This window comes from Palaemon carinicauda, chromosome 1 (genome assembly GCF_036898095.1).
Source record: "Palaemon carinicauda isolate YSFRI2023 chromosome 1, ASM3689809v2, whole genome shotgun sequence".
NCBI lineage: Eukaryota > Metazoa > Arthropoda > Malacostraca > Decapoda > Palaemonidae > Palaemon > Palaemon carinicauda.
The window spans coordinates 250,103,824-250,129,392 of NC_090725.1; the positions used below are offsets into that span (position 1 = coordinate 250,103,824).

The 25,569-nt window shown below is 44.4% G+C and overlaps 1 protein-coding gene across 2 annotated transcripts in view; it reads right to left on the minus strand.

The window, feature by feature from the left end:
• Trs23 (trafficking protein particle complex subunit 4-like protein Trs23) overlaps positions 1 to 25,569 on the minus strand; it is a 174,740-nt gene that overhangs the window by 42,732 nt on the left and 106,439 nt on the right. Inside the window, exon 6 of one of the 2 annotated variants that reach the window (XM_068388975.1) lies at positions 22,090 to 23,164. The exons of the other annotated variant lie outside the window; for it this stretch is intronic. The gene's annotated coding sequence lies outside the window, so the exon portion shown is untranslated. Of the gene's footprint in view, positions 1 to 22,089; positions 23,165 to 25,569 lie in introns of those variants that run through there. 2 annotated transcript variants of the gene reach the window in all.

Here is a 25,569-nt window from a genome sequence, read left to right on the forward strand (position 1 = left end):
AAGTATTCCGTATTTCATTTTAGCAGTTATTCAAAATAACAAACATAAAATTAATAAGTACCTGGTAAGGAAGTCGACTTGAACAATTACTCTGCCTTTTTAAGTACGTCTTCCTTACTGAGCCTCGCGATCCTCTTAGGATGCTGAGCGACTCCTAGGTGCTGAAGTATGAAGGGCTGCAACCCATACTAAAGGACCTCATCACAACCTCTAATCTGGGCGCTTCTCAAGAAAAGAATTTGACCACCCGCCAAATCAACCAGGATGCGAAAGGCTTCTTAGCCTTCCGTACAACCCAAAAACAACAATAAAAACATTTCAAGAGAAAGATTAAAAAAGGTTATGGGATTATGGGAATGTAGTGGTTGAGCCCTCACCTACTACTGCACTCGCTGCTACGAATGGTCCCAGGGTGTAGCAGTTCTCGTAAAGAGACTGGACATCTTTAAGGTAAAATGATGCGAACACTGACTTGCTTCTCCAATAGGTTGCATCCATTACACTCTACAGAGATCTGTTTTGTTTGAAGGCCACTGAAGTTGCGACAGCTCTAACTTCATGTGTCCTTACCTTCAGCAAAGCATGGTCTTCCTCATTCAGAAGAGAATGAGCTTCTCTAATCAAAAGTCTGATGTAATAAGACACTGCGTTCTTCGACATCGGTAAAGAAGGTTTCTTAATAGAGCACCATAAAGCTTCTGATTGTCCTCGTAAATGCTTCGTACGTCTTAAATAGTACTTAAGAGCTCTTACTGGGCATAGGACTCTCTCTTGTTCGTTTCCAACCAAACTGGACAGACTTGGAATCTCGAACGATTTGGGCCAAGGACGAGAAGGGAGTTCGTTTTTGGCTAAAAAACCAAGCTGTAAGGAACATGTAGCCGTTTCAGATGTAAATCCTATGTTCCTGCTGAAGGCGTGTATCTCACTGACTCTTTTAGCTGTTGCCAAGCAGACGAGGAAAAGAGTCTTCAAAGTGAGATCTTTAAAAGAGGCTGATTGAAGCGGTTCGAACCTTGCTGACATCAGGAACCTTAAAACCACGTCTAAGTTCCAACCTGGTGTGGCCAACCGACGCTCCTTCGAGGTCTCAAATGACTTAAGGAGGTCCTGTAGATCTTTGTTGTTGGAAAGATCTAAGCCTCTGTGGCGGAAGACTGCTGCCAACATGCTTCTGTAACCTTTGATCGTAGGAGCTGAAAGGGATCTTACCTTCCTTAGGTGTAAAAGGAAGTCAGCTATCTGAGTTACAGAGGTACTGGTTGAGGATACTGAATTCGCCTTGCACCAGCTTCGGAAGACTTCCCATTTTGACTGGTAGACCTTGAGAGTGGATGTCCTCCTTGCTCTGGCAATCGCTCTGGCTGCCTCCTTCGAAAAGCCTCTAGCTCTTGAGAGTCTTTCGATAGTCTGAAGGCAGTCAGACGAAGAGCGTGGAGGCTTGGGTGTACCTTCTTTACATGCGGCTGACGCAGAAGGTCCACTCTTAGAGGAAGAGTCCTGGGAACGTCTACTAGCCATTGCAGTACCTCGGTGAACCATTCTCTCGCGGGCCAGAGGGGAGCAACCAACGTCAACCTTGTCCCTTCGTGAGAGGCGAACTTCTGCAGTACCTTGTTGACAATCTTGAACGGGGGAACGCATAAAGGTCTAGATGGGACCAATCCAGAAGAAAGGCATCTATGTGAACTGCTGCTGGGTCCGGAATCGGTGAGCAATAATTTGGGAGCCTCTTGGTCATCGAGGTAGCGAACAGATCTATGGTGGGCTGACCCCACAAGGCCCATAGTCTGTTGCAAACATTCTTGTGAAGGGTCCATTCTGTTGGGATGATCTGACCCTTCCGGCTGAGGCGGTCTGCCATAACATTCATGTCGCCTTGAATGAACCTCGTTACTAGAGATATGTTTCGATCTCTTGACCAGGTGAGGAGGTCCCTTGCGATCTCGAACAACGTCATCGAATGAGTCCCTCCTTGCTTGGAGATGTACGCCAAGGCTGTGGTGTTGTCGGAGTTCACCTCCACCACCTTGCCTAGAAGGAGGGACTTGAAGCTTCTCAAGGCCAGATGAACTGCCAGTAGCTCCTTGCAGTTGATGTGCAGTGCTCTTTGATCCGAATTCCACGTGCCCGAGCATTCCCGACCGTCCAGTGTCGCACCCCAGCCCGTGTCCGATGCGTCCGCGAAGAGAAGGTGGTCGGGGGTCTGAACAGCCAGTGGCAGACCTTCCCTGAGAAGAATGTTGTTCTTCCACCAAGTCAGTGCAGACTGCATCTTCTCGGAGATAGGAACTGAGACCGCTTCTAGCGTCATGTCCTTTCTCAAGTGAGCAGCTAGGTGATACTGAAGGGGTCGGAGGTGGAGTCTCCCTAACGCGATGAACTGGTCCAGAGATGAAAGCGTCCCTATCAGACTCATCCACTGTCTGACTGAACATCGGTTCTTCTTCAGCATGCTCTGGATGCATTCTTGGGCTTGACTGATTCTGGGGGCCGACGGAAAAGCCCGAAAAGCTTGACTCTGAATCTCCATACCTAGATATACTATAGTTTGGGATGGGACGAGTTGGGACTTTTCCATATTGACCAGGAGACCCAATTCCTTGGTCAGATCCAGAGTCCATTTTAGATTCTCCAGACAGCGACGACTTGACGCAGCTCTTAAAAGCCAGTCGTCCAAATAGAGGGAGGCTCTGATGTCTGCTAAATGCAGGAATTTGGCAATATTCCTCATCAGTTTGGTAAACACTAGAGGTGCCGTGCTTAGGCCAAAGCACAGGGCTTGGAACTGGTATACCACCTTCCCAAAAACGAACCTTAGAAAAGGTTGGGAATCTGGGTGGATGGGGACGTGAAAGTACGCGTCCTTTAGGTCTAACGAGACCATCCAGTCTTCCTTCCTGACCGATGCTAGAACCGACTTCGTCGTCTCCATGGTGAACGTCTGCTTGGTGACAAAGACATTTAGAGCACTGACGTCTAGCACCGGTCTCCACCCTCCTGTCTTCTTCGCCACTAAGAAGAGACGGTTGTAGAAGCCCGGGGATTGATGGTCCCGGACTATGACTACCGCTCCCTTTTGTAGCAAGAGAGACACCTCTTGCTGTAAAGCTAGCCTCTTGTCCTCCTCTCTGTACCTGGGAGAGAGGTCGATGGGAGTTGTTGCTAGAGGGGGCTTGCGCAAGAATGGAATCCTGTACCCCTCTCTGAGTAACTTCACAGACTGTGCGTCTGCACCCCTGTTCTCCCAGGCCTGCCAGTAGTTCTTGAGCCTGGCTCCCACTGCTGTCTGAAGAAGGTGGCAGTCAGACTCTGCCTCTTGAGGACTTGGAACCCTTCTTCTTGTTGCCACGTTGACTATCGGCACGAGTACCTCCTCTGCTGGAGGCTCTGCCACGAAAGGGCGGAATGAACCTAGACGCTGGTGTGTCCATCCTAGGTCTAGGCACGGAAGGTAAAGCTGTGACTTTACGTGCGGATGACGCCACCAGGTCATGAGTGTCTTTCTGGATCAACGAGGCGGCAATCCCCTTGATCAACTCTTCAGGAAAGAGACACTTCGATAGCGGAGCAAACATCAGTTCTGACTTCTGACATGGGGTGACTCCCGCCGACAAGAAGGAGCAAAGGTGATCCCGCTTCTTGAGAACTCCAGACACGAAAGAAGCCGCAAGCTCGCCAGACCCATCCCGTATGGCTTTGTCCATGCAGGACATGATGAGCATGGCAGAATCCTTATCCGAAGGGGAGGTCTTCCTGCTCAACGCTCCCAAACACCAGTCCAGGAAGTTAAAGATCTCGAACGCACGGAAAACTCCCTTCAAAAGATGGTCCATGTCCGAAGAAGTCCAGCAAATCTTGGAGCGTCTCATAGCCAGTCTGCGGGGAGAGTCTACCAGACTTGAGAAGTCTCCCTGGGCAGAGGCAGGAACTCCCAAGCCGAGAACCTCTCCCGTGGCATACCAGACGCTAGATCTGGAAGCAAGCTTGGCTGGGGGAAACATGAAGGATGTCTTCCCAAGTTGCTTCTTGGCCTGCAACCACTCTCCCAGTACCCTTAAAGCTCTCTTGGACGAGCGAGCGAGTACGAGCTTCGTAAAGGCAGGAGCTGCTGACTGCATGCCTAAAGCGAACTCAGAGGGAGGTGAGCGTGGAGCTGCAGACACAAACTGGTCCGGATACAACTCCTTAAACAGGGCAAGGACTTTCCTAAAGTCTAAGGAGGGAGGCGTAGTCTTGGGTTCATCTATGTCGGAGTGTTGGTCGTCCAAATGCGCAGCTTCGTCGTCATCAGAGATTCCTTCATCCGAATGCTGAGGAGGAAGCGGCAAAGGAGGAGATAAAAGCTGAACGGCTGAATCCGGCAGCACGGGTGCATGCGTAGCTGCACTGGATCCAATGTCATGCCGCTGTTGGTCAGTCTGAGAGCTGGCAACAACCAAAGCGGAGTGGTGGTGCGTGGTGGGGACCACCGTGGGTTGCGGAGACTGACGCACCGCGTCAAAACACGGCAGCTTGACTCCACCTTCCTGCTGATGCGGTAGCTCACGCACGTCAACGGAGGGTGCCGCACGTCGGCTAACGTCAACATGCGTCTGGCAGGGTCGACTGCGCATAGGTGGTGGAGCTCTCACAGCCGGAGTGTGGGAGCAGGCAGCCGCAGTGTCAGCTGGGCGCACAACCGTGGCAGGTTGTAGGCTGACGGGTGCAGCGTCAACCTTCTCAGCACGATACTCCTGCATGAAGGAAGCTAGCTGAGTCTGCATAGACTGCAGCAAAGACCACTTAGGGTCTACAGCGGCTGGTGCGGCAACAGACGGAGTGATTGCCTGCTGCGGAACCACTCTACCTCTCTTGGGAGGTGTGCAGTCTTCGGAGGACTGCGGCGAGTCCGAACTGACCCAGTGGCTACACCTGGGCCGTTGGACTCGCTCGGAAGGGACCTTGCGCTTGAGAGGTCGTGAGACCTTGGTCCAGCGTTTCTGTCGAGAAACCTCTTCCGCAGACGAGGAATGAATGGGCTCACTCGTCTGTTTGTGGGTGGGACGATCTCGGCAAGATACGTCCTCAACCACGGAGGGAACGTCTGTCCGCTGATCAAGGCCTGTCGAACCCTTTGGTCGTACGACATTGCTTCTCCCCTGGGCTTGGGAGCTTGCAAGAGGTCCCGGACTGGGAGGACGACAGGCACGAACAGACGCACCCTCATGCGTAACACTGACACTTTTCACTGCACTGACACTCACTTCACTTCCCACTGCACTTTTACCTTTCAACTCCCTGACGTCAGCCATGAGTTGATTGCGGTCATTCGCTATTGACTCAACTCTCTCACCAAGAGCCTGAATGGCACGCATCATATCCGCCATCGAAGGTTGATGAGAGCTAGTAGGAGGGTCGGGTGTAACCACTACAGGGGAAGGAATAGGTTGTAAGGCATGGGGAGAGGAAAAATCAATAGAGCGAGACGAACTCCTCCTGATCCTATCCTTCTCTAGCCTACGTGCATACTTAAGGAATTCTTGAAAATCGAATTCCGAAAGCCCAGCGCATTCCTCACATCGATCTTCCAATTGACAGGCTTTACCCCTACAATTGGAACAAACGGTGTGCGGATCGATAGAGGCCTTCGGAAGACGCCTAGAACAGTCCCTAGCGCTACACTTCCTGTACTTGGGGACTTGAGTAGGGTCAGACATCTTGAATTAGTCAAAGGGGGGAAATCCAAAATCTATCCAAGTCGTCAACAAATAATCCAAAATCTAATCAATGAAAGTGAGAAAGTATTGAGGATAACTTCTGCACAGCGAAAGCTAATAACTAGAGAGAATACTTCACCAAATAACGTGAAAATCAACTCCAGAAAACAACAGCGTATCAAGTAGGTCTTGCCGGTGGCACGACAGAGAGAAAATTGGTTCTGTGTTGACAAGAAGTACTTGAGTACCTACTCGACAGATGGCGCTGTTGATGTACACCCCCACCTGTATAGCGATCGCTGGCGTATTCCGCCCGTAGGTTTTTTCTGTCGGGCAGCAGAGCTGCAGCTACATGATCAACGGGTAAGATTAATATTGAAAATTTTAAAATTACCCTCCTTCTCCAACGCCATTTTCTCAATGGCGGTTAGTATGCCATACAGTTCGGCAATAAATATGGAAGCTGTTAGAGGAAGTGCACATCTACAATTAAAACCATTACTATGTATTCCAAATCCAACGCCAGCATCAGATTTCGAGCCATCAGTATATATAAAAGTCGATCCCTATGTTCTGCAACATGTTCCATAAAAAGAGACCAGGATTCTAAGTCCGTCATATTCTTCTTAACTCCAAAAAAATATTTACAAAAAAATACCTCTGGTAATTTCCATGGAGGCATTGATGATACCTTAAATGGAAGTAGCTTACTTCTAATTATATCCAGACTATTTAATAATTGTTTCACCTGAAAGCCATAAGGTTGAGGAGATTTAGGGTGCAACTCAAAGTATGATGTGTGTGTCTTACAAGGCTGAAGAGTTAGAGTGTCTTTGCAACCTAAACCAATACCGAACAATAGAAGACATTTGGTAAAGGTCTAGAGGTAATTCTCCAGCATCACCAGGGAGACTTGTGATAGGCAAAGTTCTAAATGCTCCTGTGGACAATCTAATATCAGCATGATGTATTGAATCTAACATCTTTCATCGGCTTTGGGTGGCTGAAGAGTATATAGCATGATGTATTGAATCTAACATCTTTCATCGGCTTTGGGTGGCTGAAGAGTATATTTCACATCCTTAACTAATTTTTGAAAAAATCAAGGCCTTGTATTATTTTAAAATAGGATTGCGGTCTGCCCCCCTGGATGTGTGGGACAATACTTTTAAAAGATTCAGAGCCTCAAGACATTTAGCTTTCAACAGTTTAAGTGAGGCACCCACGTAAGCCTACAATCAAATATCAAACCTAAAAATCTACCTTCACTTACACATGGGATATGTTGACCTTTAATATATATATCCAGGTCTGGATGTACTCCCCGGATACGACAAAAATGGACAATAGTAGTTTTACTTATCGAGAACTTAAATCCATTCATATCGGCCCACTGGATAATTTTGTCAATTGAGAGTTGTAAGTTTTCTCTCAACCATTGCCATTCTAGCTCCAGCAAATATGGAGAGATCATCCACAAATAATGTTGAGAGAACATCCCGGGGAATAACTGAGGATATCCCATTAATTGCTAGTGCAAACAGGGTTACACTCAGCACACTTCCCTTAGGAACTCCTCCTTCCTGACATTTACTCTCTGATAGTGTTTCCCCAACTTTCACTTGAAAAACTGTATGTGAAAGGAATGACTGAATAAATAGTGGTAGCTCTCCTCTTAATCCCAATTCATGGATTGTTTTAAATATACCATATCTTCAAGTGGTATCATATGCCTTTTCAAGGTTAAAAAGAGACTGTCACATGGTGCTGTTTGGAAGCAAAGGCTTCACAAATAGAGGACTTGAGTCGTATCAACACATCAGTCGTCGAGTGCATTTTTCTGAATCCACATTGAATAGGGGATAAAATACCCTTCTTTTCAAGGTACTAAATCAGTCTTGCATTGACCAGCTTCTCCATGATTTTACATAAACAAGATGTCAATGCAATAGGTCGATAGTTTGCAGCTAAAAACTTGTCCTTACTGGGTTTTAAAAAGGCTAAAATAATGCCTAGTTCCCAAACACTTGGAGAACTATGATTATGCCGTATTTTATTAATAATGCTTAAAATAAATAACTTTGTATTAAAATGTACATGTTTAATCATTGCATATGGAATTCCATCGGGTCCAAGGACTGTATCGTTACAATTAGCAAGTACGGAATCAAATTCTCTTTCAGTGAAAGGAGAATTATACGACTTCACTTCGTGGCAAAATTTAAAATTTTCTTTTCTTCAATGCTCTTATACTGGTGACCAGGAGTTCCTTCACAATTGCATGATTCATTTGAAAAATGATCAGCAAGGGCATTGCTAACATCATTTGCTTCAGTCACATACTGACCGTTCACCTTCAACACTGGTGGTGGGTTTGGGGTAAATTTGCCAGCAATGTTTTTTATTTTCCTCCATGCAGATGATGGTGGTATTCTACTATTGATTGAGGAAACAAAAAAAATACCCAAGATTGGCACCTAGCTTCTTTCATGGCACGATGGAACTGTGCTCTACACTTTCTGTATGTTATCAAATTTTCCTCAGTACGGCGTCTATGCAATCTAGTTATAGAGATTTTCTGGTGGCTCTGTGCAAGGCAGTTAATTCTGAAGACCACCACGGGACTGGTCGTCGTTTGAATAATCCTGTGGTTTGGGGAATTGAATTGACTCCCCCTGTATGGAGAGTACCCTTCAATAGGTCTATGGCATCATCAACACATTCAAACTGTTCTGCACTCCCCTCGATTTCACTTGGCTCACGAAATTTAACTCGGTCCGCCTTGTCAAGATTCCATCGTAGCGATCTTTGTAAAGGTGGACCATTGTTGGTCTTTATAATGATTGTTGCATGATTACTATTATGCCAATCATCTAATGTCCTTCCATCGAAATCAAGAAGGCATTTAGAGCTCGCAATTGAAAGGTCAATGCATGACAAGGTACCTGTCTGAACATGGAAATGAGTGGGCGCTCCTGTATTAAGGAGTCTGACATCCTCGTTTTCCATAATTGATAAAATATTGCTCCTGGTGTTTATTAAAACATCACCCCACAAAGGATGTCTATCATTCAAATCTCCAAGTAAAATAAAAGGTTGAGGGAGCTGTTGAATCACCTCTACTAAATTATCATGCAATATGTTATCATTTGGAGGCAAGTACAGAGAGCAGATTGTATATTTTCTCCCTATATCAATCTGTACAACTAGTGCATGCAAAGGTGTATGAATAGATAAGGGTATTTGTGGAACATCTCGACGAACGTATAAGAGGCTTCTGCCATGGCTTCCTAATCAGTGATCAAGTGGTGTCCTATAGCTAACATATTCGTAAGGACAAGGAGTATTAGCATCAAGCTTGGTCTCTTGTAGGCATACAATTATAGGGGACTGCTTGTGAATTAAGAGCTTAAGTTTTTCATATTTGGCCCATAAACCCTGACAATTCCATTGCAATATGGAGGAGAAAACTATTTACTATTTTCTGGAAGACATCTTTGATGAGGTCATCCCATTGACAGTTTTTGATTTGACAATATTTTCTGTAGGCTTCTTAAGTCTTGATAAGATAGGTTTTATATTAGCCTTTTCAGTGTTCTTTTTATCTAATTTTTGTTGGGGATGGTGGACCTCAACTTGAATTTTTGATTGATTCAAGAAGTTTTCCTGTTGATCTGAAATATCAACAGGCAGAACATCATATCTATTTAATGTCATAACTTTGTTTTTAATGACTGGTGGTGATTTATTAGGTTTTAGTGTTTTCCCCACTACAGGTGCACCTGATAACTCTGTTTTATGTGGAACCTCCATCAAATCAGGCAAAGATATAGCCTGAGAGAAGTTAGTATTATCATTTGTAGTGGGGGACAAAGGTTTAATAGGTCACCAAAGCCTTAGGTGATATTCTTGTCCTATCCTGCAGAATTTTATAAGATGGCAAATTTATTTTCTGGGGAATACAGATAGTAACAGGTGGGTTGGATGTCTCCTGCCTCATTTTTCCTCCTGATTTCAATACCTCTTTGATGTCTCACAGGATTATAATACAGGAGAGGGGGTTCCCCGCCCCCTCGTCCCGTCCCGTTTAGTTGCCTCTTACGACACGCAGGGATATGTTGGCGCTATTCTAATTGTTTTTATGCCCCCGAGGCCACAGGGGGCATTAGTTGTAGCAAAAGAGTGGGGGAATAGAGTAGGTGGATGTAAAAGGGAGCTAGTGAAGGTTGAAGAGCTAATAAAACCGGGGGTGAAAAGTATTTATCAAGAAAGGTTAAAAATGGCATTTGATGCAGTGAAAGTAAGAGAAACTGGTAATTTAGAGGAGTGGAAGTTAGTAAAAGAAAATTTGTTGGGATTGCAACTGATGTGTGAGGTAAGAAATTTGTTGGAGGCAGCATGAGGAAGGGCAATGAATGGTGGAATGAAGGAGTGAAGGTAAAAGTGGAAGAGAAAAAGAGGGATTTTGAGGAATGGCTGCAGAGTAATGGCGTAGAGAAGTATGAAAGATATAGAGAGAAAAATGTGGAAGTAAAGCGCAAGGTAAGTGAGGTAAAAAGGGCAGCTGACCTTAGGTGGGGTCAGGGATTGGGTCTTTCATATGAAGAGAATAAGAAGAAGTTTTGGAAAGAAGTGAAGAGAGTAGGGAAGGCTGGTTCAAGAATTGAAGAGACAGTGAAAGATGGAAATGGAAGGTTGTTAAAAGGAGAGAAGGCAAGGAAAAGGTGGGCAGAATATTTTGAAAGTTTACTGAATGTTGAGGATACTAGGGAGGCAGATATAATTGCTGTTGCAGGTGTTGAGGTGCTGGTGATGGGAGATGAGAATGAGAGAGAGATTACAATAGAGGAAGTGAGGAGAGCACGAAACGAGAGTAGGAAAAGCATCCTGTATGGATGGTGTGAAAGCTGAGATGTTGAAGGAAGAGGGTGTGACTGTACTTGAATGGTTGGTGAGATTGTTTAATATGTGTTTTGTGTTGTCAATGGTACCAGTAGATTGGGTTTGTGCATGTATTGTACCACTATATAAGGGTAAGGGAGATGTGCATGAGTGTTGTAATTCAAGGGGTATTAGTTTGTTGAGTGTAGTTGGAAAAGTGTATGGTAGAGTACTGATTAATAGGATTAAGGATAAAACAGAGAATGCAATCTTAGAAGTACAGGGTGGTTTTAAAAGAGGTAAGGATTGTATGAATCAGATTTTTACAGTTGCAAATATGCAAGAAATATTTAGCAAAAAGTAAGGAGGTGTACGTTGTGTTTATGGATCTGGAGAAAGCGTATGATAGAGTTGATAGGGAAGCAATGTGGAATGTGATGAGGTTATATGGAGTTGGTGGAAGGTTGTTGCAAGCAGTGAAAAGTTTCTACAAAGGTAGTAAAGCATGTGTTAGGATAGGAAATGAAGTGAGCGATTGGTTTCCAGTGAGAGTGGGGCTGAGACAGGGATGTGTGATGTCGCCGTGGTTGTTCAACTTGTGAGTGGTGAGAGAGGTAAATGCTCAAGTGCTTGGTCGAGGATTGAAACTGGTAGACGAGAATGACCATGAATGGGAGGTAAATCAGTTGTTGTTTGCGGCTGATACTGTATTGGTTGCGGACACAGAAGAGAAGCTTGGCCGATTAGTGACAGAATTTGGAAGGGTGTGTGAGAGAAGGAAGTTGGGAGTTAATGTGGGTAAGAGTAGGGTTATTAGATGTACGAGAAGGGAAGGTAGTGCGAGGTTGAATGTCATGTTGAATGGAGAGTTACTTGAGGAGGTGGATCAATTTAAGTACTTGGGGTCAGTTGTTGTAGCATATGGAGGAGTGGAAGCAGATGTACATCAGCGAGTGAATGAAGGATGCAAAGTGTTGGGGGCAGTTAAGGGAGTAGTAAACAGTAGAGGGTTGGGCATGAATGTAGAGAGAGTTCTGTATGAGAAAGTGATTGTACCAACTGTGATGTATGGATCGGAGTTGTGGGGAATGAAAGTTACGGAGAGACAGAAATTGAATGTGTTTGAGATGAAGTGTCTAAGGAGTATGGCTGGTGTATCTCGAGTAGATAGGGTTAGGAACGAAGTAGTGAGGGTGAGAACGGGTGTAAGGAATGGATTAGCAGCTAGAGTGGATATGAATGTGTTGAGGTGGTTTGGCCATGTTGAGAGAATGGAAAATGGCTGTCTGCTAAAGAAGGTGATGAATGCAAGAGTTGATGGGAGAAGTAAAAGAGGAAGGCCAAGGTTTGGGTGGATGGATGGAGTGAAGGAAGCTCTGGGTAATAGGAGGATAGATGTGAGAGAGGCAAGAGAGCATGCTAGAAATAGGAATGAATGGCAAGCGATTGTGACGCAGTTCCGGTAGGCCCTGCTGGTTACTCCGGTGCCTTGGTTGACTGCGGAGGTAGCAACTGTAGGGGATTTAGCGTTATGAAGCTTCATCTGTGGTGGATAACGGGGGAGGGTGGGCTGTGGCACCCTAGCAGTACCAGCCGAACTCGGTTGAGTCCCTTGTCAGGCTGGGAGGAACGTAGAGAGGAGAGGTCCCCTTTTTTGCACAATTTGTTTGATGTCCACTACCCCCAAAATTTGGGGAAATGCCTTGGTATATGTATTTCAATACCTTTGCATAACTTGTTGATTTACTCAATAGTCTCTTGGCATCCCCCACACTTATGTGCTCGGGACTGGATTTATTGACAGCAGCGTCTTCCAACTTAAATGCTAGCAGCTCCTATCAGTATATTTATGATTCAAATTGCAGTTTATACAATTGGCCTCTAGTGTACATTCTCTATGGTAAACATTGGCGCAAGTATTACACATTTGATCATTCTTGCAAACTTTAGATGGATGCCCATATCTAAAGCAATTAAAACATTGAACCGGCTTCTGCTTAAAAGTTCAAACTTTAATCCGTTCATTTTCTATGTAAATGTGGAAAGGCACATCAGCATCCTGGAAAATCAGCATAATCACTGACGTTCCAGGGACTTTATGTACTTTCCACACAGTTAAAGGACACATGGCCAATATCTCCTCTTCTGTAAACTCATACAAGTCTCTATTAAAAACTCCTCCCCTTCCATAACTGAAGTTTAGATGGGGTTTCACATCCATTTTTATGTCATCATTCTCTGTATTTAAATTGCAAAGTATAACAGATTGTGTTTCTGATTTGGCACTTATGAGGAACTGTTCTTTCCAAACCGAGATATATCTCCTGGTGCAATGGTACCTTCTGTCTTTTGAAGAAATTTACATATCTTGAAATAATTTCCTGTACTCCCTTTTGACTGAGCAATAAGCCACTTTGGTGGTTTTGGCTTTCTCTGGGAGGGTACAACTACCTCTATACCTTTATCAATCCAATCTGCAGGTTTGTACATATCTAGATCCTTAGGTACCCAATCGCAAAGAGCACCCTTGATGTTGAAATTATTGATTTTAATATTCATAATATTACTGATTGCATTGAATGCTTCATCATGGTTATCAAATGATATCCATGAATCCCATTTGTCACTTTCAAACCTTATTCTAATTTCTTTGATATGACCATACCATTGAAATGATTTATACAGCACATCGTAATTAGTTTCTATGGGAATCTGAGTGACATGAAAGATTTTCAAATTCTCTATGTCACACAAATTACTTTGTTTTGAACATTAGTAGAATGGTCCTTTAGAGTTTCCAGGTTGTCAACAGAGGGGTTAGTTTTTAAAAAAGAAGCAAGCCAGGTTATCCACTTCTTATCGGAGGATGTCAGTCCTCCTATCCCATGTGGCCTAACACGAGAAGAGGCTTCAGCAGGGACCAGTCCTCTATTAGAGAGGGGCTGCCTCTCTTTAGGTGACTATACACTGATCAGTGGGGGTAGTTAGCCCTCCCCCCGACGACTCCAATGCCTGGCGTCACCCAATACCCGCTAATATGGGCAACTTAAAACAGGATCACTGGAGTCCGACTCTTAACTGACTTGGTCTGCACCCAATGGGGTCTGCCCGAGGGTGATGGCGTCTAAATTTGTATAGGTTGAAATGGTATGCCATCCATCCTACCCTGTGCCAAATCCAAAGAAGCAGTCAAAACCAAAGACATACAAGCCAAAGTCGTCAACAAGTTCATGCCCAAGAGGAAGAGATGGGAGAATAAAAGTAATCAAAAGAAAGGAGAGAAAGTGCTGACTAATTTAGTTGGATCAACAATTCGGCACCAAGGTCCAGTGGGAAAGCAGTCTCCACCGTTCATTAGAGCTCAGCTGCTAATCCCTAAGCCCCCCCATCCTCGTCAAGGCTTCAGCATCTGGGAGGTACTAAATATTTGAGAAAAGGGATTTTGACAAAGGAAAAATCTATTTCTGGGGAGATACCTGTGACGCCCGGTGAAAAGAGTCCTTCCTTACACTTTTCTGATATAAATACTTCCAAATATACCAGAGAAAGTTAAAAGTATGGAATGCAGAGGTTACTACCCTCGCGCGAGCACCCAGTGGGCATCGTGTATAAAGCAGGGGTGTGTGAGAACCACTATTCACAGGCTGTCTTCCATTTAGATAATTCCTTCATCAAAGGGAAGGGCCGTAACAGAGGCCCTAGCTACCTTACCTGAGCCACCTCACCGACGCTCGACACTAGCGACATCTGTACTACATCCTTCTGCAAGAACTATGGCTTGGAAAGGAAAGGGTGGGGCAACGTAAGGGAAGGATTTCACCTGGCGTCACAGGTATCTCCCCAGAAATAGATTTTTCCTTTGTCAAAATCCCTTTTCTGGGTCGACCTGTGACGCCCGGTGAAAATGTACCAGAGAATGCCTTCCAAGCCCAAAAACACTATAAAATAATAAGGATACAGTCAAACACCATGTACCAAAAACAAAATACTATATTAAGGTAAGTAAAATATAAAATATAACAAATTAGCCAAACAGGAATTAAAAAATATGGAGTAACAATAAAGGAAATGCAGGGAAGCATCCCGAGAATCAAATCATAATACGAAATCAATCCTTACATGGCTAAAGAATGGTAACATGAAATAACATAAGGTAAGGTTACACATACTAAAAGGTAATAACCAGGGTAATGAAGTAATGGTAACATAATTCTAGGGCTAACGAACCACCCAGGAGAGCGGCGACGTGGCGAGAGTGGCAGGTAGGAGGGAGAAGGAGGGAGAAGGAGAGAGATGGATGAAAGGGAAGAGCAAAGAGATTATTGGGGGGAAATAAGACTCCCAGCTGCAACCGTGGGGAATTTAAGGGCCTGTAGATTCTTCAAATAGTGGCGTTTGAAAACCATAGGAGATTTCCAACCCGTATACTTCTTAAGGTCACCAAAATCCATGTTCTGAAAGTAATTGATGGAGGTTGCTACCGACCGGATATCATGAGCATGGGGAAATGATTCCGGGTTAGCTTGCTTAATAAAGTACAGGATCTGTTGCCTAATGCCTTGAATGGAAATAGTGCCTCCTTGTTCTCTGAGAAACAGGGGGCCAGGCGAGCGGGTGGCGGTTCTAGCTAAAAAGGCCCCGAGTGTAGTGACTGGACACAGAGAAGTATCTTGGAGAAGAGGAATAATCTTCCAAGGGGACCACCTATTTTGCGGGTCCTCGTTTTTAGCTAGGAAAGCTCTGTCTGGAGAAAGTAGTACTTCGCCTGACGGGAGGAAATCTATATTTTCAGGATTACGTGAGAGAGCTGCTAATTCTGAGATTCTAGCACCTGAGGCCAAGGCCGTTAGGAATAAGGTCTTCCTAAGAAGAGTGATGTAGGAGCAGGATTTGTTATCCGTGTCCGAAGCTAGCTTTAGTACGTCATTCAGAGACCAAGAGACCTTGTGTGGGCGAACCGAAGGTCTGAGCCTAGCGCATGCCTTCGGAATAGATGAGAAATAGGAATGTGCCAGGTCAATATTGAAACCCACAAGGAAGATCTTTTTCAGAGCTCACTTAATCGTGGTTATAGTGCTAGATGCTAGGCCCTTGTCAAATAGGGATTTAAAGAATGAGATGGCCAGATTAGATGTCATACGAGAATGTTCTGACTTCTTTAGGAAATCTGCTAATTTCTTAACAGCCGAATCGTACTGTCTAATTGTAGAGTCCCTTTTGTCTGATTCTATGAAGAGGACATTTTCCGGGTCAATGTTTGCGTCCCTGTGGGCTGCAAACTTCATGAAATCCACAAACTTAGGGTTTTGGCTATCCTTGAGGAATCTGACACAGTCTGAGTTTGGACTAATTGGGTCAGCTTGGGGAATGGGATCCGGAAGGGACGGAGTTTTAACTCGAGGTGTAGAGGAAACCAACTGCTCTTTGGCCAGTGCGGTGCTACTAAAGCCACTGCCCCTTGGAAGGAGCGTAGCTTGTGTAAGACTTTCATCAGAAGATTTACCGGAGGGAATAGGTAAATCTTCGTCCAACGGTTCCAATCCAGGGTTAATGCGTCCATAGCATATGTCTGAGGTTCCAGGTTTGGGGTCACATAACAAGGAAGTTTGTGGTTCAGTTGTGTCGCGAATAGATCTACCTGGAGACCGGGAACCAGCCTGGAAATCCACTAGAAAGAATTCATGTCCAGAGACCATTCTGACTCCAGTGGTTTCGTCCTGGATAGTGAGTCCGCTATCACGTTCTGGACTCCTGCCCGGTGAGTTGCCGACAGGAACCAGTTCTTTTCTACTGGCAAGGCGAAAATCGTGACCAGGACTTGATTGAGGTTGGGAGATTTTGATCCGCTTCTGTTTATGCAGTGCACCACTGCCGTGCTGTCTGAAACTATCCTGATATGAGTGGACCGTGGCGGGGAGAGCCGCTTCAGGGTCAGGAATACTGCCATGGCTTCTAGTACATTGATGTGGAAGTGCCTCATGGCAGGGGACCAGGAGCCTTGAAACATCTGTTGGTTGTAATAGCCACCCCCAACCACTCAGAGACGCGTCTGTATGAATCGTCACTTGTGGAGGAGGGAATTGCAGAGGAACCGATTTGGAAAGGTTCTCTGGTTTGGACCATGGCCGGAGTCTCTATTTCAGGATTGAGGGGATCGCTGAGATCTTGTCTCGTAAATGTAATGTAGCTCTCTTTCTCCAAACTCGGTTGATGTGTTTGAGTTTGGCTTTCAATAAGAGGTCTGTCACTGACGCAAATTGAAGTAAGCCGAGGATTCTTTCCAAGGCTCTTCTGGACACCTGTTTGTGTTTGAGGAAGTTCTTTGTCTTGGATGCTAATCTCTCTGACCTTCTTGGAAGGAAGAGAGAGCCTGTGACTTGTGAGGTCCCATTGGATGCCTAACCATTCGAAGTGGCTTGCCGGTTGCAGGCGAGACTTTTGTAAGTTGACCTTGAAACCCAGCTTGCTGAGGAATTGGATCACTTTGGCTGTAGCTTTGTTGCATTCCGGGGTCGACTGTGCCCAGATTAGCCACTCGTCCAGATAGGCAACTACAGTGCTTTGATCCCTTGGTTCCTGAGTTGTTCGAGCACTGTTTCCCCCAGTTTTGTAAATATCCTGGGGGTTATGCTGAGGCCGAAGGGCATGTCCTTGAACGCGAAGGCCTTCTTGCCTAGGCGGAAGCCGAGGTAAGGGGAGAAGTTTCGTGCTACTGGGATGTGATAATAGGCGTCTGTAAGATTGATAGAGGTGGTGACGGCCCCACGGGGAAGTAAGGTCCGCACCTGCGAGACAGTCAGCATACGGAACTTGTCGCAAAGAATGTAAGAATTCAGTTTTGACAAGTCCAGGACTACTCTCAGCGCCGACGAATTCTTCTTGGGGACTGTGAACAGGCGCCCTTGAAATTTCAGTGACCGTACTCTCTTTATGGCTTTCTTCTTGAGTAATTCTTTGGTGTATTCCTCCAAGATTGGAGTCAGTTTCTGGAAGAGGGTCACTGCTGGAGGTGGAGATCCTTGTGACCATTTCCAACCTAGGCCCTTCGAGACTATGCTGTGGGCCCAAGGACTGAAGGTCCATTGGTCCCGGAAGTGGTATAGTCTCCCTCCTACCTAATTCCCTTCATTGAGAGGGGGTGAATTTAGATCCATGTCCTCCACGAGGACCCTTGGTTCTTGGTCCGCCTCGGTGGCGGAACTGACCTCTACCCCTGTTGCCGCCTCTAGAGTATCCTCGAAAGGTTTCATAAGCTGGATTGAAGGCCGGGGAGGGCATCCAAGGAGCCATGGGGGTAGGTTGGGTACCTTGGGGAGCAGGAAGGTATACCACCTGCGGTGGAGGAGCTGTATGCGGAGAAGCCGTCTTAGAGGTAGAAGGAGTTGACGAGTGAGGGCCTTGATGGAACTGTCCACGGCTGGTCTTGTACGGGGTGAAGCGGTTTCTTTTTGAAGAAAGACTGCTTCCCTAAATCTACCTTTCTTTTGGCCGAAAGATCCCATCTCACTTGCAAGTTCTGGTTAGCCCTTGCGGCATCTTGTAGAACTTTGTCTACTTCCTCCTGTGGAAACAGAGTCTTGCCCCAACAGGAGGAGGCTATGAGTCTATTTGGCTCATGCCTAATGGACGCTTCAGCCAGAACATGCTTCCTGCAGTTTATCCGGGATGTCCAGAAATCGTGCAGGTCGAACTGGAACGTTTGGAGGTTGTTCTTAGCAAACACCCGGAATAGAGTCTCATCCGAGTATAGGGAGGCTAACATCTCTGTCAAGATCATGGAGTGCAGAGACCTAGCTAGTCTGTTTCTAGCGTCGAACTCCGACTTGAGAAGGTGATCCGGTAACTTGGGGAGCTTCTCAGAGAAGAGAGATGAGGCGCAGTCCGGGGCGAACTTTCCTACCACAAAGGTAGCAGAGGCATCCTTCCAAAGGGCGGAGGCGCCCGGAAGAAGTATTGAGGTGGGGTCCGTCTCCTTGAGGACAGGCACAGGGGAGCCTTCCTTGGCCGATTGGATCATCAACTCGGCCACTTTATCAGTAAGAGGAGACAGGACGGATTGGGGTGTGGTAAAAATCGTATACGAACCCTTATTGGGGGTCAGTTTGGAGTTGACGCAACCCCAGTCGGCAAGAGTCCGAGCCCAGACAGCTTGGGCTTGCTCCTTAGGAAAGATGACAGTCTCTTTAGGGACTTTATCCATCCTAACAAGAGCATGTTCCTTCAGCCGGACGAAACCATTGAAGGGGAACTGAAGCCCCGGAGGGTAAAATTCAAGATCATCAAGAGGGCGGGTCCCTAAGCCCTCTAGTGTTAATGCACCATCTATAAAGGGTGCATGTTTACCAAACCTCCATGGATTGTTCTTTTCGAAAGGAGGCAACTTAAAAGGAGTCTGGGGCTACTGGAGGCGCCGCCTGATTTCCAGCACGGAGGAGATTGACCACCATGTCTTTCAGCTCCGTTATTACCCCAGATTGTTGTAGCATCTGAGTCTGCACTATCTCCTTTATCATTTCTGACAACGGGGGTTCCGAGGAACTGCCTGCCGACGAAGCCTTGGCTTTAGCGGACTTGCCTTTCTTGGAAGGTTGAGGAGGTTTAGATCCCATAGGGATGTCAGGAGTGGTGGAAGGTCCTGGGACCGGAGACACAGATGGCGAAGCTGAAGTACGAGACTTTGGTTTGTAGTTGCGTAGGGGCTTTACCTTGGGTCGTACAGAGAGAGAGGGATCCAAGGTAGAAGCCTGGGGCTTATCGAAGCCGAGGAAAGAAGAGGCAGAAGAAAGAGAAGCCGAGAGAAAAGGGTCTGCCAACTCAGCACCACTCACCTGCTCGTCCATGGGCTCAACGTTGAGATTCATGGCGGAGACATCCCCTGATAGCTGGTTATCATCCTGAGGGATAGTCGCTCTGATGGCTTCAATTATAGGGATAGCCAAGGTAGGGGGAACCGCCGCTGAGGAGGAGCCCGGAAAGAGACGGAAGGCCATGTCTACGTCAAGGAGGTATGGAGCCCCGGAGGAAGCGTTCCACCCAAAGCCCGAAACCCAAGATCGAAGGCTCGTCCTTGCGGTCCGGAGGGAATCCTCGTCGGCCTGAAAGAGGTGAGAATATTAAAGAGATTGAAGGAGAAAATACTCCGAAAGGTAAATAGTATCAGCATCACAGAAAGTAACAAATAAATTCATCAAAATATGTTATAACCTTAAAAATACTAATGAAAATACTCACATCGTCATTCCAGAGGATGGACGAAAGGTCATAGAACAGTGTGCATGCCTCTGGGAACCACACCATGTAAGGGGAATGGCCTGGCTCACGGATGTAGGGGATGGCACAGTGAGCATGAGACCGGCAGACGTCGTGGCCTACCAGATCACTGAATGAGGCGGAGCAGCCCTTGGCAGCACAGCGAACTTTCTGTAATAAAAAAGGAGACATAAGTCTGGATGCTCTCAGAAACTCTGATATAACCAGGCAAGTTATAAAGAGACTGAGCATAATTATGTGATTTAAGGATCGTGCACAGGAGAGCCGGAGCTCCGTTGTAATTACTATAATTATGAAAGAGAACACATCTCTCTGTGCGACGGATAAGTGAGCCGGAGCTCTTAGTAATTACATGAAAATAGTGACTAGTGATTGGGAGATCTCCGGGGATGCCGGAGATCAGATGGTAAGCCCTTGAAAGAATAAATACCCATATTAAATCGGAAAGGTAACATGATCTACGAAAGAACTCTGAAGGAGAACTCCCGGAAGGAGGAATAATAAGTCGTGTGGGGAGGGCCGAAGCCGGAGTCTAAGTGCGAGGGACTTCCGAGGGGACGAAACCCTGCCGGAGGAGTGCCCAAGAATAACAGAGAGGTACAAGTTCCCAGCTCAAGGTATGAAATTCATGGCGGAGTAGAATAGGGGTTCAGACCAGCTCCCAAGGCCGTGGCGGGGAGAGGAAGGAACTAGGGGAACTAATGATGGTACTGGGCCATCTAAATAATCAAAACAATAGACTCACACACGACAGTACATATTTAAAACACTAGCCTCAAAATAAACTAAAAGTTACCACAAGCTAAAATGTAAATAATAAAATTAATGCGTAATTCCCGCAAGGGGAAGAGAGAGAGAGAGAGAACCCGTGATTGTATGAACAGAAAACGGGAACTCCAGCCTCTCGTACTAGGTATAACTAAAATAAATGAGAGAGAGAGAGGAGACACGTGATCGTTGGAACAGAAAACGGGAATCCCAGCCTCTCTCTCTCATGGTTACTATAACAAAAAACAATAACGAACCTTAAATGAAATACACATAATAGTCAATGATCATAACAAAACATTAAAATAAGGAGGAACGAAGAATAGCGAAACGAGAACGAAAAGAGATGAAAAATGGCGAAAATATAATAACGCCAAAAGGTAAAAACTCAACTATAATAAAGCCCCGAACGCTATTCTTCGTTCGACTAAATATGGACTCGTAAGCGATAAAAAGTACCAAGAATAATAAATATGGTTCAAAATATAACAATATATATGGCACAGGGCCAGGAGTATATAAAAGATAATGAACCTAAGTGACAAAAGTACCAAACGGGCATAACAAGATAACAGAGACGTAATAACGTAAACAATGAAAATGGCTGCCAACGCCGTGGAAGGCAAAAATCCGGTCGCACTAACAACACTAAAAAGAATTAAGTTAACACTAGCCCGGTACCAAAAAATCTGTCAAAAACAATCTATGGTACTTAACATTGGTGCAGGAGCAAGAAGAGCTTCGGCCATGACGAAAAACTTCATGAAACAGTGAAAAACTAAGCAGCACAAAAAGGACGAATACGACACTTACGAAGTCCAACAGAAGGATGTAGTACAGATGTCGCTAGTGTCGGGCGTATGTGAGGTGGATCAGGTAAGGTAGCTAGGGCCTCTGTTACGGCCCTTCCCTTTGATGAAGGAATTATCTAAATGGAAGACATGTGAATAGTGGTTTTCACACGCCCCTGCTTTATACACGATGCCCACTGGGTGCTCGCGCGAGGGTAGTAACCTCTGCATTCCATACTTTTAACTTTCTCTGGTATATTTGGAAGTATTTATATCAGAAAAGTGTAAGGAAGGACTCTTTTCACCAGGCGTCACAGGTCGACCCAGAAATATATTTCCTTCATTTCAGTATATAAATAACCGATTGTAAAATTTCTCCTTTTGATCTCAAGCTTATTTATTTACAATTAATTTTATATCAATAAGTACATTTTCAAGTTAAAAAACGAAATGAACATTGCTTTGTATATACTGAATGAACACAATGCTACTATGTATATCAAACACATTGGCAATTTATTTTCATTTCAGTAAATAAATAAGTGATCGTAATAACCTTTTTTTCCCCTTTAAATCTCATGATTATTTACTAATAATGAATTATACAGCAATAACACCATGAACAGAACTGTATTGTCTGTAGAAACGCACAATGTTTCTACACATATCAAACACATTACCAATTTATATTTCTTTTATTTTGGTAAATAGATAATAGATCATAACATATACTTTCCTTTTAGTCTAATTATTTATTTACAATCAATTCAAATCAATAAGTACATGTTTAAGTTAATAATCACAATGAACAGTACTTTCTGGTATGTATGAATCCACAATGCTACTATTGTACATATGCATATCAAAGACATTAGCAATTCATTTTTCTTTCATTTTGATAAATAACAGATCATAAAGTTTTTTCCTTTTAATCTCATGATTATTTATTTTGCAATGAACTTTATATCAAATACATTTTCAAGTTAAAAAACACAATGAACGAGACACACACACACACACACTCTCTCTCTCTCTCTCTCTCTTTATTGGCATACCACTGCATTTTACTTAGGCCTTCTTACTGCTTTTACATAACCGTAATTCAAAAATATTGTGTGCGCGCATGTTTTGAGTGAGAGGTGCCTTAGTTACCAACACCCATATATCATACGTACACATGCATATTAACAGCAAGGAATCTTGCTTGTATTACAATAAAATAGCTTAAAAATACGAGTGTATAAAAAAAGATAGGTTATTTATTGACGTATGATCAATGAATCTTTCTTGTCTTACTATAAAATGGCTAAAAAATGTGATGTGTAAAACACTGGGTAGGTTACTTATTGTATGTACGGTACTGTATTGTACAATAAATTAGCTTGTTAAAAATATGCATGATAGAAAATGTACTTCTCTACAGTAAGGGTAACATTAATAAAGTACATACAGTACGTATAGCACAGTACAGTACTGTATATTTTGTATATGTACAGCACTGTACTGTACATATTGTGTTATGGTAGTTTGTTAATTGGTGTTCATGAGCCACAATCAGTATATTTTTCCGAAAAATGTCTTAAAACTATTCTTAAATGTATCTACATAGTTAATGATGACTTTTTATGATATAACACATTTTATATATTAAACTAGGCAGTCATAAGCATTTTTAAATGGCGTTTCAAGTATTCACGAATTTGCGCTATTTGTGGGAGGTTCTGGTCCCTAACCGCCGTGAATCCAGGCGGGTAACTGTAAATGGAACAATTTAGAAGATTACATGGCAAAATGTTTGAAAACTGTGAAAATAGTTTTGTTATATGATATACTTGAAATTTGAGAAGTTAGAAACATTACTGATTTCCTAAGCTTTCTAATTAACCACCGCAGAGCTAAAAAGTAAAAATTATTGTGCATCGGCAACATGGAAAAAACTCTGGTACACCTCTAGAGAATATGTTTCTGGGCTCAATCCCTGTGCCGCGCAGTGAAATGCTCCTTAAGCACCATTTCAAAGGAATATAACTGCTAATATTACCAGAGAAAAAATGTAAAGGAATGCTAGGTTGAACTAGCTCGCTCACCTAATGGTGTCGGTATAGACTGGGGCGAAATACCAGAGGTCTCGTACCATTTAGACTTCTCCTCTTCGAAATCCCCCAATAGTGAGGTGCCGTTCAACCTCCCCTGCCTCGCAGACCAGTACTACTAACTCAACCCACGCTTGCCCAACACTCCTTTCAAGCACCTTTTTGATATAAGTCCAAGTTTTTTATTTCGTGTGTTTCATTGGATTTATCATCAACTTTCTCTCGATGGCCGATTCCCAAGATACCCCATCGAAGTTAAGTACCTTATCCATGAGTTTTTAACGAGATTGGGCAGTGTCATCTTTGTTTTTATTATTGAGAAGTGTTTATATATGAGCGGCATCCCCGTTCTTTCTTTCGCCTCTGCCCTTTGTCTCGTTAGTTCGTCCGTCTTTTATATTCGTTCGATCCTTTAGGAGTTTTTTCCTTATATTCATTTAGTACACCGACTTTATGCTTTCATATAGCAATATTCATTTAGTACACCGACTTTATGCTTTCATATAGCATTTATTTTATGTTATCCTATGATATCGGTGTTAGCGTTTCATCAGGAGTAGGTTATGTTGGTATGCCTGCATTCGTGCATGTTGGTGGAAAGCGTCACCATTGAGATTGTTTCGCTAGTTCTAGGAGCTTTAATTTCGACCATTTCACTTATTATTAGTAAAACCTTTTGTTTTATTACGCTCCACCTAGTTTTACGTTTGGTTCGAGTGGGACTCTCGCGTATTTTGTTGTTTTTACTGTTCGATCTACCGCTTCAGTAACTAGGTTGGTACCCCTGCTTTCCATCTCCTGATGGCGTCATGCTCCTCCCTTTTTACTCGCCCGAGTCCCTCTCTCGCCATATTTTTTCTGCATGCCTAACCTTACTTACGTGATTTCGCTTTTAATTCATTAATTATTTTTATGTATTTGTGCATTGATATTATATTTATTGCTTACTCCGTTATGATCATATTTTTGGGATTTTCATGTCATGATTAGGGGATCTCCAGTTGGTAGCCCTGTCTACCACTGCACACTGGCGATTTCCCTGTACCATTACACCCCCCCCAACAAGTTGGGGAGGTTATTCCATCCCCCCCCCCTTCAGTGTACACCCTTCCTCTCACTCGATGGTTGTTGGTTATGATTTACGGGTCAAGTATGCTTGTACCTCAGTCTTCCATCAACGTTCCGACATATTGAGGACTGAGTATACCAACGGGGTATGACTTAGTCTCATTCATTCATACCGGGCGGTTTCGTCTCCCCCCTCCCGTCGCCATCGGTCGGGGAGGGGGAAGGCCGGGACCACCGGGGACTATCACACGTGATTAGTCGGTATAACTGCACCTTGGTGTAACCTTGCTTTTAGCTACGGTTGTTAGAATGAGCACTTATATTAGGAGTGTCCTCCCCTACGGTACTTCATGCTATTATCGTCCGTATAGGACTTATTATATCCCATATCATTATTTTATATTCTACATGAATCATTACCTTTGTCCCGGTACCTCAGGTAAGGTAGGGGGGTTCCACTGGCTCCCCCCGCGCTCTCCCGTTGTACCCTCCCGTCATACCCTCCCGTCATCAGACATCGGAGCCGCCGAGCTCTTAACTACAAGATCGGTTGACACTGACACGGTTTTGATTAATATCCTCCCTCCGGGAGCCCTATTCATTACAGACATTAGTTTTAGATCATAATTGGCGTTTTCTATTTATGTACTTTAAGGATGTATCTTGGGTACTTTATGTTTACTTTAAGTTACTTTAAGTTTACTTTAAGTTTACTTACCAACCCTGTTCCCCGGCCACGGGGGCCCCGGAACTAGTTATGATTATATATTCATCACTGTTTTTTGCATCCTTTTTCATACCCGGCTCTGCCGGATTGCTATTGGAATAGTCTCAGTTCTCTGCATGTTTAGTCTAAGGCTATACATTTATTTTATTAACTGGCAGGTCCCGGACCCTCCGGGACCCCTTATAGAGAAACTAGTAGATGCTCATGGACTATTCCTTTTACAGGTGGTCCGTTGCCGGATGACAGCCTGCGCGGCCGTCCTTCACCAGCCT